Source organism: Salvelinus sp. IW2-2015, linkage group LG6.2, assembly GCF_002910315.2.
Source record: "Salvelinus sp. IW2-2015 linkage group LG6.2, ASM291031v2, whole genome shotgun sequence".
NCBI classification, from domain to species: Eukaryota; Metazoa; Chordata; class Actinopteri; order Salmoniformes; family Salmonidae; genus Salvelinus; species Salvelinus sp. IW2-2015.
Window position 1 is genome coordinate 13,310,577 of NC_036846.1, and position 12,967 is coordinate 13,323,543.

The window sequence follows — 12,967 nt, forward strand, 5'->3', positions numbered from 1 at the left end:
CCCCCAATACTTCCCTAATACCTAGTCCCTAATACTTCCACTAATACTAGCCCCAATACCTTCCCCTAATACCTAGTCCCTAATACCTTCCACTAATAGCTAGCCCCGACTACCTTCCCTACCCCAATACCTTCCCCTAATACCTAGTCCTAATACCTTCCACTAATACCTACCCTGACTACCTTCCCCTAATACATTGCCCTAACACTGTCCCTAATACCTAGCCCCTAATTCTTCCCCTAATTCCTAGTCCCTAACACCATCCCAATACTAGTCCCTAAACCGTCCCTAATACCTAGCCCTAATTTTCCTAATATTTTCCCCTAATACATAGCCCCTAATACTTCCCTAATACATTCAAATCAAATCAAATCAAGTTTATTTTACATAGCCCTCTGTACATCAGCTAATATTCGAAGTGCTGTACAGAAACCCAGCTAAAACCCCAAACAGCAAGCAATGCAGGTGTAGAAGCACGGTGGCTAGGAAAACTCCCTAGAAAGGCCAAAACCTAGGAAAGAAACCTAGAGAGGAACCAGGCTATGAGGGGTGGCCAGTCCTCTTCTGGCTGTGCCGGGTGGAGATTATAAAGACATAGCCAAGATGTTCAAATGTTCATAAATGACCAGCATGGTCAAATAATAATAATCACAGTAGTTATCGAGGGTGTGCAAGTCAGCACCTCAGGAGTAAATGCCAGTTGGCTTTTCATAGCCGATCATTAAGAGTATCTCTACCGCTCCAGCGGTCTCTAGAGAGTTGAAAACCTAATACCTAGCCCCTAATACTTTTCAATAATATTTTCCCATAATTCATTGCCCCTAACACCTTCCCCTAATACCTTCCCCTAATACCTAGCCCCTAATACTTTTCAATAATATTTTCCCATAATTCATTGCCCCTAATACCTTCCCCTAATACCTTCCCCCAATGCCTAGCCCCTAATACCTTCCCTTAATATCTAGGCCATAATACCTTCCCCTAATACCTTCCCCTAATACCTAGCCCCTAATACCTAGCCACTAATACCTAGCCACTAATACCTAGCCCCTAATACCTTCCCCCACAATCTAGACCCTAATACCTAGCCCCTAACACCTAGCCCCTAATACCTAGCCACTAATACCTTCCCCTAATTTTTTTATTATTTAGTAGCGAAGTAATTACAATTTAGCAAATTAACACTGGATTCATAGATGTGCAAATGATGATGTGCAAGTAGAAATATTGGAAATACTGGTGTGCAAAAGAGTAAAAAAGGTAATAAAAACAATATGGGGATGAGGTAGGTAGATTGGATGGGCTATATACAAATTGGATGTATACAGCTGCAGCGATCGGTAAGTTGCTCAGATAGCTGATGCTTAAAGTTAGTGAGGGAGATATAAGTCTCCAACTTCAGCGATTTTTGCAATTCGTTCCAGTCATTGGCAGCAGAGAACTGGAAGGAAAGGCGGCCAAAGAGGTGTTGGCTTTGGGGATGACCAGTGAGATATACCTGCTGGAGCGCGTGCTACGGGTGGGTGTTGTTATGGTGACCAGTGAGCTGAGATAAGGCGGAGCTTTACCTAGCAAAGACTTATAGATGACATGGAGCCAGTTGGTCTGGCGACGAATATCAAGCGAGGGCCAGCCGACGAGAGCATACAGGTCGCAGTGGTGGGTGGTATATGGGGCTTTGGTGACAAAACGGATGGCACTGTGATAGACTGGATCCAGTTTGCTGAGTAGAGTGTTGGAGGCTATTTTGTAAATTACATCCCCGAAGTCGAGGATTGGTAGGATAGTCAGTTTTACGAGGGTATGTTTGGCAGCGTAAGTGAAGGAGGCTTTGTTGTGAAATAGGATGCCGATTCTAGATTTAATTTTGGATTAGAGATGTTTAATATGAGTCTGGAAGGAGAGTTTACAGTCTAGCCAGACACCTAGGTATTTGTAGTTGTCAACATATTCAGAACCGTCCAGAGTAGTGATGCTAGCGGGTGCGGGCAGCGATTGGTGGAAAAGCATGCATTTAGTTTTACTAGCGTTTATGAGCAGTTGGAGGCCACGGAAGGAGTGTTGTATGGCATTGATGCTCGTTTGGAGGTTTGTTAACACAGTGTCCAAAGAAGGGCCAGTTGTATACAGAGTGGTGTCTTCTGCGTAGAGGTGGATCAGGGAATCAACCGCAGCAAGAGCGACATCACTGATATATACAGAGAAAATAGTCAGCCCGAAAATTCAACCCTGTGGTACCCCCATAGAGACTGCCAGAGGTCCGGACAACAGGCCCTCCGATTTGACATACTGAACTCTATCGGAGAAGTAGTTGGTGAACCAGGCGAGGCAGTCATTTGAGAAACCAAGGCTGTTGAGTCTGCCGATAAGAATACGATTATTGACAGAGTCGAAAGGATTGGCCAGGTCGATGGAGACGGCTGCACAGTACTGTCTTTTATCGATGGCGGTTATGCTATCATTTAGTACATTGAGCGTGGCTGAGGTGCACCCGTGACCAGCTCGGAAACCGGATTGCACAGCGGAGAAGGTACGGTGGGATTCGAATAGGTCAGTGATCTGTTTGTTAACTTGGCTTTCGAAGACTTTAGAAGGGCAGGATGGATATAGGTCTATAACAGTTTGGGTCTAGAGTGTCACCCCCTTTGAAGAGGGGGATGACCGCGGCAGCTTTCCAATCTTTAGGGATCTCAGACGATATGAAAGAGAGGTTGAACAGACTGGTAATAGGGGTTGCAACAATGGCGGCGGATCATTTTAGAAAGAGAGGTTCCAGATTGTCAAGCCCAGCTGATTTGTACGGGTCCAGGTTTTGCTGCTCTTTCAGAACATCTGCTATCTGGATTTGGGTGAAGGAGAAGCTGGGGAGGCTTGGGCAAGTATCTGCGGGGGGTGCGGAGCTGTTGGCCGGGGTTGGGGTAGCAAGGAGGAAAGCATGGCCAGCCGTAGAGAAATGCTTATTGAAATTCTCGATTATCGTGGATTTATCGGTGGTGACAATGTTTCCTAGCCTCAGTGCAATGGACAGCTGGGAGGAGGTGCTCTTATTCTCCATGGACTTTACAGTGTCCCACAACTTTTTGGAGTTAGAGCTACAGGATGCAAATTTCTGTTTGAAAAAGCTAGCCTTTGCTTCCTAACTGACTGCGTGTATTGATTCCTGACTTCCCTGAAAAGTTGCATATCGCGGGGACTATTCGATGCTAGTGCAGTGCGCCACAGGATGTTTTTGTGCTGGTCGAAGGCAGTCAGGTCAGGAGTGAACCAAGTGCTATATCTGTTCCTAGTTCTACATTTTTTGAAAGGGGCATGCTTATTTAAGATGGTGAGGAAATTACTTTTATAGAACGACCAGGCATCCTCTACTGACGGGATGAGGTCAATATCCTTCCAGGATACCCAGGACCAGATTGATTAGAAAGGCCTGCTCGCAGAAGTGTTTTAGGGAGCGTTTGACAGTGATGAGGGGTGGTCATTTGACCGCGGACCCATAGCGGATCCAGGCAAGGAGGCAGTGATCGCTGAGATCCTGATTGAAAACAGCAGAGGTGTATTTGGAGGAGAAGTTGGTCACGATAATATCTATGAGGGTGCCCATGTTTACGGATTGAGGATTGTACCTGGTGGGTTCCTTGATAATTTGTGTGAGATTGAGGGCATCTAGCTTAGATTGTAGGACTGCCGGTGTGTTAGGCATATCCCAGTTTAGGTCACCTAACAGAACGATCTCTGAAGATAGATGGGGGGCAATCAATTCACATATGGTGTCCAGGGCACAGCTGGGAGCTGAGGGGGGTCTATAACAGGCGGCAACAGTGAGAGACTTATTTCTGAACAGATTAAATATTTAAAATTAGAAGACCCGAACTGTTTGGGCGTAGACCTGGAAAGTATGACAGAACTTTGCAGGCTATCTCTGCAGTAGATTGCAACTCCTCCCCCTTTGGCAGTTCAATCTTGATGGAAAATGTTGTAGTTGGGGATGGAAATCTCTGAATTTTTAGTGGCCTTCCTAAGCCAGGATTCAGACACGGCAAGGACATCAGGGTTGGCGGAGTGTGCTTTAAGCAGTGACTAAAACAAACTTAGGGAGGAGGCTTCTGATGTTAACATGCATGAAACCAAGGCTTTTATGGTTACAGAAGTCAACAAATGAGAGCGCCTGGGGACACGCAGGGCCTGGGTTAACCTCCACATCACCCGAGGAAAAGAGGAGGAGTAGGATACGGGTACGGCTGAAGGCTTTCAAAACTGGTTGTCTAGTGCATTGGGGACAGAGAATAAAAGGAGCAGATTTCTATGCGTGGTGGGATAGATTCAGGACACAATGTACCGACAGGGGTATGGTAGGATGCGGGTACAGTGGAGGTAAACCTAGGCATTGAGTGACGATAAGAGAGGTTGCATCTCTGGACGCACTAGTTATGCTGGTTGAGGTCACAGCATGTGTGGGAGGTGAGACAAAAGAGGTATCTGAGGCATGTTGAGTGGGACTAGGGGCTCCGCAGTGAACTTAAACAATGATAACTATCCTGAACAACAGTATACAAGGCATTTTGACATTAGAGAGAGACATAAAGTGAGGCATAAAGCAATCACAGGTGTTGATTGGGAGAGCTAGCTAAGACAACAACGGGTAGGACAACAACAGCTAATCAGCTAAGACAACAACAACAGGTAAAATGGCGATGAATGGGCAGAGAGGGTCAGTTAACTACACACAGGGCCTGAGTTCGAGGCTGGGGCCGACAGATAAACAAAATAAACAAAATAGAGTACCGTGATTAATGAACAGTCCAGCAGGCATCAGCTATGTAGCCAAGTGATCATAGGGTCCAGTGAACAGCAATAGATGAAACAGGGAAGCCGCTAGGTAGTCGTTACTGTGCTAGTAAGCGGGAGACACGGCGTTCAAAAAATATAATGCAGGCCGGGGCTAGTAGAAGCGTTTGCTCCGACGTCCGGCAAAGGCCGGTTGAAGACACAACAGATGGAATTACGTCGGCAGACCCGTCGTGATGGAACGACGGGGCTCTGTGTCGACAAAGGGTCCAGGCCAGTTGGCAAATGAGGTATTGTAGCTGGAGTAATTTTGTTTACTGGCCGGGAGATGCGCCTGGCTCGCGGCTAACTGGTGCTAGCTTCGGGACAAGGGCTTTAGCCACTATAGCCACTCGGTAGCAGCTAGCTAGCAGCAATGATCCGATGCAAAGGTCCAGAGCTTACGGCAAGAATCCGGTGGTGTAGTGGATTCTATTCGAGTTAGTGTAGAGTCCGGGAGGCATCAGCTGTGTAGCCGAGTGATCATAGGGTCCACTGAGCAGGCCGGGAGATGGGCCTGGCCCAAGGCTAGCTTCGGGGCTGGGACAGCTAAAAATATAATGGTCCAGGGCTTACGGTAGGAATCCGGTGTTGTAGTGGAGAAAAACAGTTTGATATGCTCAGGGTTGATAACGCACTGTGCAGACTGGCAGGCTGGCAAGTATTATCCAGGCTAAAAGGGGCTGGTGTCTGTGCTAAAGGTAAAGGCAGTGGCTAAAAATGACTAAATAGCTAGTAGCTAATTAGCTGGTTAGCTTCTGATGGCTAGCTTCTGATGGAGGTTCTGGCTATAAGGTCTAAAAATAGCAGATCCGTATCACATTGGGTAAGGCCGGTTGCCGGAAGGAATATTTAATAAAAAAATGGAAAAAGAGATAGAAAATATATTGAAATATATACAAAAAAATACCAAAAAAACTCATATGACAAGGGTGACCGACAAACAACATCTGCACTGCTACGCCATATTGGATCCCACCTAGCCCCTAATACCTAGCCCCTAATACCTAGCCTCTAATACCTAGCACCTAATACTTTCCCCTAATATTTTCCCCTAATACATAGCCCCTAATACCTTCCACAAATACCTTCCCCTAATACCTCCCCCTAATACCTAAGCTCTAATACCTAGCCCTTAATACCTTCCTCTAAGACCTTCCTCTAATACCTCTAATACAAAGGGAAGCACAGCCGCGAGCTGCCCAGTGACAAGAGCCTACCAGACGAGCTAAATCACTTCTATGCTCGGTTCGAGGCAAGCAACACTGAGGCATGCATGAGAGCATCAGCTGTTCCGGACGACTGTGTGATCACGCTCTTCGTAGCCGACGTGAGTAAAACTTTTAAACAGGTCAACATACACAAGGCTGCTGGGCCAGACGGATTACCAGGACGTGTGCTCCGGGCATGTGCTGACCAACTGGCAGGTGTCTTCACTGACATTTTCAACATGTCCCTGATTGAGTCTGTAATACCAACATGCTTCAAGCAGACCACCATAGTCCCTGTGCCCAAGAACACAAAGGCAACCTGCCCAAATGACTACAGACCCGTAGCACTCACGTCTGTAGCCATGAAGTGCTTTGAAAGGCTGGTAATGGCTCACATCAACACCATTATCCCAGAAACCCTAGACCCACTCCAATTTGCATAAACCGCCCAAACAGATCCACTGATGATGCAATCTCTATTGCACTCCACACTGCCCTTTCCCACCTGACAAAAAGAACACCTATGTGAGAATGCTATCATTGACTACACGTCAGCGTTCAACACATTGTCACACCCTGGCCTTAGTTATCTTTGTTTTCTTTATTATTTTAGTTAGGTCAGGGTGTGACATGGGGAATGTTTGTTGTTTTGTCTCGTTTCGGTGGTTATATGGAAAGGGGGTGTTGGTTTAGTGTATGGGTTTGTGTTGTGTGAATGTTTCTAGGTATGTCTATGGTTTGCCTGAGTGGTTCTCAATCAGAGAGATGTCGTTCATTTGTCTCTGATTGGGAGCCTATTTTAGGCAGCCATAGGCATCATGTTTTTGTTGTGTCATTGTCTAGGTCTGTGTCTGTGTCTAGGTTGCATTTTGTTCGGTTATAGCTTCACGGTCGTCTATTTGTTGTTTTGCTTCGTTCGTTATCTCCTAAATAAAGAGAAGATGTATTTTTTACACGCTGCGCCTTGGTCCTCTCTCTCTCCCTTGGACAATCGTGACAACCATAGTACCTTCAAGCTCATTACTAAGCTAAGGACTGGGACTAAACACTCCCTCTGCAACTGGATCCTGGACTTCCTGACGGGTCGCCCCCAGGGGGTGAGGGTAGGTAGCAACACATCTGCCACACTGATCCTCAACACTGGAGCTCCCCAGGGGTGCGTGCTCAGTCCCCTCCTGTACTCCCTGTTCACCCACGACTGCATGGCCAGGCACGAGTCCAACACCATAATTAAGTTTGCAGACGACACACACAGTGGTAGGCCTGATCACCGACAACGACGAGACAGCCTATAGGAGGAGGTCAGCGACCTGGCCGTGTGGTGCCAGAATAACAACCTATCCCTCAACGTAACCAACTAAGGAGATGATTGTGGACTACAGGAAAAGGAGCACCGAGCACGTCCCCTTCTCATCGACGGGGCTGTAGTGGGAGCAGGTTGAGAGCTTCAAATGCTTGGTGTCCATATCAACAAATAACTAAAATGGTCCAAAACACACCAAGACAGTCGTGAAGGGGCACGACAAGCCTATTCCCCCTCAGGAAACTAAAAGATTTGGCATGGGTCCTGAGATCCTCAAAAGGTTCTCCAGCTGCAACATCGAGAGCATCCTGACCGGATGACCAGCAGCCTGGTACAGCAATTGCTCGGCCTCTGACGCAAGGCACTTCAGAGGGTAGTGCGTACGGCCCAATACATCACTGGGGCAAAGCTGCCTGCCATCCAGGACCTCTACACCAGGCGGTGTCAGAGGAAGGCCCTAAAAATTGTCAAAGATCCCAGCCACCCCAGTCATAGACTGTTCTCTCTACTACCGCATGGCAAGCGGTACCGGAGTGCCAAGTCTAGGACAAAAAGGCTTCTCAACAGTTTTTACCCCCAAGCCATAAGACTTCTGAACAGGTAACCAATGGTTACCCGGACTATTTACATTGCGTGCCCCCCCATCCCCTCTTTTACGCTGCTGCAACTCTCTGTTAATCTTATATGCATAGTCACTTTAACCATACATCCATGTACATACTACCTCAATTGGCCCGACCAACCAGTGCTCCTGCACATTGGCTAACTGGGCTATCTGCATTGTGTCCCACCTCCCGCAACCCCTCCTTTTACGCTACTGCTAGTCTCGTTCATCATATATGCATAGTCACTTTAACCATACCTACATGTACATACTACCTCAATAAACCTGACAAACCGGTGTCTGTATATAGCCTTGCTACTCTATTTTCAAATGTATTTTTACTGTTGTTTTATTTCTTTACTTACTACACACACACACACAACCCACACACAACACACAACACACACAACACATCCTTTTTTGTTCACACTATTGGTTAGAGCCAGTAAGTAAGCATTTCACTGTAAGGTCTACACCTGTTGTATTCGGCGCACGTGACAAATATACTTTGATTTGATTTGATTCCCCTAATCATTCACCTAATACCTAGCCCCTAATACTTCCGCTAATACCTTCCCTAATACCTAGCCCTAATACCTAGCCTTAATACCTTCCCTAATACCTAGCCCTAATACCTAGCCCCTAATACTAGCCCTAATACCTAGCCCTTAATACTTCCCCTAATATCTAGCCCCTAATACCTAGCCCTTAATACCTTCCCTAATACCTTCCCTTATACCTAGCCCTGATACCTTCCCCTAATGCCATATCCCTAATACCTAGCCCTAAATACCTTCCCCTAATACCTACCCCTAGCCCTAATACCAAGCCCTAATACCTTCCCCTGATTCTTCCCTAATACCTTCCCTAATACCAAGCCCCTAATACCTTCCCCTAATACCAAGCCCCTAATACCTTCCCTAATACCAAGCCCCTAATACCTTCCTAATACCGAGCCCCTAATACCTTCCCCTAATACCAAGCCCCTAATATCTTCCCTAATACCAAGCCCCTAATACCTTCCCCTAATACCAGCCTATACTTCCCTAATACAAGCCCCTAATACCTCTTCCCCTAATACCAAGCCCTAATACCTTCCCCTAATACATGCCCAATACCTTCCTTAATACGTAACCTTAATACCTTCCCCTAATACCATTCCCTAATACCTTCCCTAATACCAAGCCCCTAATACCTTCCCCTAATACCAAGCCCTAATACTTCCCCTAATACCAAGACCCCTAATACCTTCCCCTAATACCAAACCGCCCTAATACCTTCCCCTAAACCAAGCCCTTAGCCCAATACCTTCCCCCTAATACCAAGCCCCTAATACCTTCCCCTAATACCTAACCCTTAATACCTAGCACCTCATACCTTCCCTTAATACCTAACCCTTAATACCTAGCACCTCATACCAAACCAGGTAGATCTGAAAGATTGGCTCATTATTCCCTTTTTCTCACATCAGACATCTGTAGACTAACTCTTCCTAATATTTTAGGGCCATTTCACAAATGTTAGATGAGAGACTATGCTGCCATATTTATAGTCACCCAAATGTAACAGTTAATAAGTAAAATGGTGAATTGCATACCAACTTCTGTTGCACATGTAACAAACTTAATCAATGTACTATCTTATGCAATACAAAACACAAGTGCTTATGAAATTCAAACAGGAAACAGCACTTTACATGATGCAAAAGACAAACTTGCTGACAAACTAGCCAAACACACAACATCTGAAAGAAAGGTGATTCTGTATTCCATCATCCTCTGTTGTAAGATAGTAAATGAGTTAGTAGATGGTTCTGCGAAAGCGTTCGTTCTTCTCAACAGGAACAGAACAGCAGTGGTGTGTTCAGGTGCAAACCTGTGGTGAGGCGGCTTTTGCTATACTTTGTGCAGTAGGGTATGTTACCATAGTAACACCAAGAAGGGAACCCAGCAAAGGAGAGTGTCTATCTATATGTGTCCTGACCCATTTCGATTTTCATCCAGAAGTGTTTTGTGTTTTGTCTCCCTCACCTTGGCATTTTCCAACTAAGCCACGTCTCTCGTCTCCTCTCTCCTCTTCTTCGTCTCCTCCACCATTCACATTTAGAAGAGGCGTACAACCATGCAGATTCTCTCTCCTAGTCACCCCACATGTACATTTATCACAATCTGTAAGAACACAGTAAATGCTGGAATCTGTTAGTTGCTCAATTCAATATACTGCAACCACACTTCAATGGTAAGCGCTTTAGGCGATACCAAATGCTGTTAGAAATGTCAATTGAAAAGGTCTTGAGATATAAAAAATGTAGTTTTTAATTAAGGGTGTATTAATAGATTTTTAAAAAGTTTTTTTAATTACCCAACTCAATGCCTGAGGCATTTGGATTACAACTTTTATCTCGATGGATTCAGACTGCTCCAACTCAGAAGGGCATCTTGGATTAAAATGTCTGACACAGTCCGGGATCTAAGCACTTGTACAAATTTGTAACATGATCACAAATTGCAAAAAATATAAATAACAATAATAATATAAACTGAACACAAATATAAACGCAACATAAAACAATTTCAAAGATTTTGCTGAGTTACAGTTCATACAAGGAAATCAGTCAATTGAAATGAATTTATTAGGCCCTAATCTATGGATTTCACATGACTGGGAATACAGATATGCATCTGTTGGTTACAGATACCTTTAAAAAAAAGTAGCGGCGTGGGTCAGAAAACCAGTCAGTATCTGGTGTGACCAGAATTTGCCTCATGCAATGCAACACATCTCCTTCACATAGAGTTGATCAGAATATTGATTGTGAACTGTGGAATGTTGTCCCACTCTTCTTCAATGGCGAAGTTGCTGTATATTGAAGGGAACTGGAACATGCTGTCATACATGTCGATCCAGAGCATTCCATACATGCTCAATGGGTGACATGTCTGGTGAGTATGAAGGCCATGGAAGAACTGGGATATTTTTAGCTTCCGGGATTTGTGTACAGATCTTTGTGACATGTGGCCGTGCATTATCATGCTGAAACATGAGGGGATGGTGGCGGATGAATGGCACGACAATGGGCCTCAGGATTTTGTCACGGTATCTCTGTGCATTCAAATTGCCATCAATAAAATGCAATTGTGTTCATTGTCTGTATATGCCTACCCATACCATAATCCCACCGCCATCTTGGGGCACTCTGTTCACAAAGTCGACATCAGCAAACCTCGAACCCACACGACGCCATACACTCTGTCTGCCATCTGCACGGTACAGTTGATTGTGGACTACAGGAAATTATTGTGGACTACAGGAAAAGGAGGACCGAGCATGCCTCCATTCTCATCGACGGGGCTGTTGTGGAGCAGGTTGAGAGCTTCAAGTTCCTTGGCGTCCACATCACCAACAAACTAACATGGTCCAAGCACACCAAGATAGTCGTGAAGAGGGCACGACAAAACCTATTCCCCCTCAGGAGACTGAAAAGATTTGGCATGGGTCCTCAGATCCTCAAAAGGTTCTACAGCTGCAACATCGAGAGCATCCTGACTGGTTGCATCACTGCCTGGTATGGCAAATGCTCGGCCTCCGACCGCAAGGCACTACAGGAGGTAGTGCGTACGGCCCAGTACCGGAGTGCCAAGTCTACGTTCAAGAGGCTTCTAAACAGCTTCTACCCCCAAGCCATAAGACACAGCTAAATCAAATGGCTACCGCAGACTATTTGCATTGCCCCCCCCCCCCCCCCCCCATTATACGCTGCTGCTACTCTCTGTTATTATCTATGAATAGTCACTTTAATAACTCTACCTACATATACATATTACCTCAATTACCTCGACACCGGTGCCCCGCACATTGACTCTATACCGGTACCACCTGTATATTGCCCCGCTATTGTTATTTACTGTTGCTCTTTAATTGTTTGTTATTCTTCTCTCTTACTTTTTTATGTTGGTATTTTCTTAAAACTGCATTGTTGGTTAAGGACTTGTAAGTAAGCGTTTCACTGTAAGGTATACACCTGTTGTATTCGGCAGATGTGACAAATACAATTTGATGTGATTTGATTTGAAACCGGGATTCATCCTTAAAGAGCACACTTATCCAGCATACCAGGGGCCATCGAAGGTGAGCGTTTGCCGACTAAAGTTGGTTATAACGCCAAACTGCAGTCAGGTCAAGACCCTGGTGAGGACGACGAGCATGCAGATGAGCTTCCCTGAGAAGGTTTCTGACAGTTTATGTAGAAATGATTTGGTTGTGGAAACCCACAGTTTCATCAGCTGTCTGGGTGGCTGGTCTCAGGCAATCCCGCAGGTGAAGAAGGCAGATGTGGAAGTCCCGGGCTGGTGTGGTTACACGTGGTACTGCCAAATTCTCTAAAATGACATTGGTAGAGAAATTAACATTAAATTCTCTGGCAACAGCTCTGGTGGACATTCCTGCAGCCAACATGCCAATTGCACACTCCCTCAACATTTGAGACATCTGTGGCATTGTTTTGTGTGACAAAACTTCACATTTTAGAGCAGCGTTTTATCGTTCCCAGCACAAGGTGCACCTGTGTAATGATCATGCTGTTTAATCAGCTTCTTGATATGCCACACCTGTTAGGTGGATGGATTACCTTGGCAAATGAGAAATGCTCACTAACAAGGATGTAACTAAATTTGTGAACCAAATTTGAGAGAAATGATCGAGATGGTTTGGGATGAGTTGGACCGCAGAGTGAAGGAAAAGCAGCCAACAAGTGCTCGGCATATGTGGGAACTCCTTCAAGTCTTTTGGAAAAGCATTCCCCATGAAGCTGGTTGAGAGAATGTAAAGCTGTCATCAAGGCAAAAGGGGGCTACTTTGAAGAATCTCAAGTATAAAATATATTTTGATTGGTTTAACACTTTTTTTGCTTACTACATGATTCAATATGTGTTATTTCATAGTTCTGATGTCTTCACTATTATTCTACAGTGTAGAAAATAGTAAAAATAAAGAAAAACCCTTGAACGAGTAGGTGTGTCCAAACTTTTG